At 55.0% G+C, this 1,136-nt stretch overlaps 1 pseudogene across 1 annotated transcript; it reads right to left on the bottom strand.

The window, feature by feature from the left end:
* Positions 1-339: 339 nt before the first annotated feature.
* On the bottom strand, positions 340-869 carry LOC308344881 (ferritin light chain-like; annotated as a pseudogene). Its single transcript has one exon. The product of its transcript is annotated as a ferritin light chain-like (transcript).
* Positions 870-1,136: the final 267 nt, after the last annotated feature.

A 1,136-nucleotide genomic window follows, 5' to 3' on the forward strand; every position in this document is an offset into this window, starting at 1 on the left:
GAAGATGTATCAAGGACATTCATAGCTAGAGAGGAGAAGTCAATGCCTGGCTTCAAATCTTCCAAGGACAGGCTGGCTCTCTTGTTAGGGGCTAATGTAGCTGGTGACTTGAAGTTGAAGCCCATGCTCATTTACCATTCTGAAAATTCTTTTTTTTTTTTTTCTTGTCTCCCCCGCAAAAAGCTTTATTGTTTCCATTTGGTCCACAGCTTGGGGGAGGACCTCTCCCGGGTGGTTAAAAAGCTGCCTGGCAGCTGGCTGCTCGGACAAACCCAGACAGAAGCCCTGGGACTAAGGGGATGTCAGAGGGGCCCCTCAAAGGTCGCTGGGCTCCAGCGGCTAACAGTCACACTTGAGGGTGAGCCTTTCGAAGAGATACTCGCCCACCCAACCTGGGTGCAGGACACCCTGCGGAGGTTCGTCAGGTGGTCGCCCATCTTCTTGATGATTTTCACCTCCTCGCCCAGGAATTGGCTCTCCAGGAAGTTACAGAGATGGGCGTCCGCATGAGAGGAAGCCAGGGCATGCAGATCCAAAAGGGCCTCGTTCAGGTTCTTCTCCAGGACCACAGCAGTTTCCATGGTGTCCAGGGCTTTCTCCCACTTGTTGTGGGATGGTTTCTGCACGTCCTGGAAGAGGGAGCTGCCACTGCACTGTTCTTGCAACATCAAGAGCTTCTGGGCGCCCTTGAGCTTCTTCTGGGCCAACTCTTGGAAGAAGCGGCCCAAGCCCTCCAGAGCCACATCCCTGCAGTCGAAGTAGAAGCCCAGGGAGAGGTAGGTGTTGGAGGCCCGCAGGTGCATGTTGACTAGGCGGTTGACGGAGGCCTCCACCTCGGTGGAGTAATTCTGGCGAACCTGACAGCTCATGGTTGGTTGGCAACGGGGAGCTAAGCTCAAAAACCGGTGTTGGTTGGCCCCGGAGGCAGAGGGTAGCTGAGGAGATGGTTCCGAGGGTTGAGGCTGTACAGAGGTTTGAGGCTGCACCAGCGGCTGGAGGGCTACTGGAGTCTGGAACAAAGGGTGGCCCTGGGTCTGTTCACAAATTCTGTTGAAACACTGGACAGATCCAGGGGCCTGCCGGACGCACTGTTGGTGGGGCATTATAATCATCGGAGAAGAAGCTTTTCGTGCAGC

The sequence above is a fragment of the Martes martes genome, assembly GCF_963455335.1.
Source record: "Martes martes genome assembly, chromosome: 1".
Classification (NCBI taxonomy): Eukaryota; Metazoa; Chordata; class Mammalia; order Carnivora; family Mustelidae; genus Martes; species Martes martes.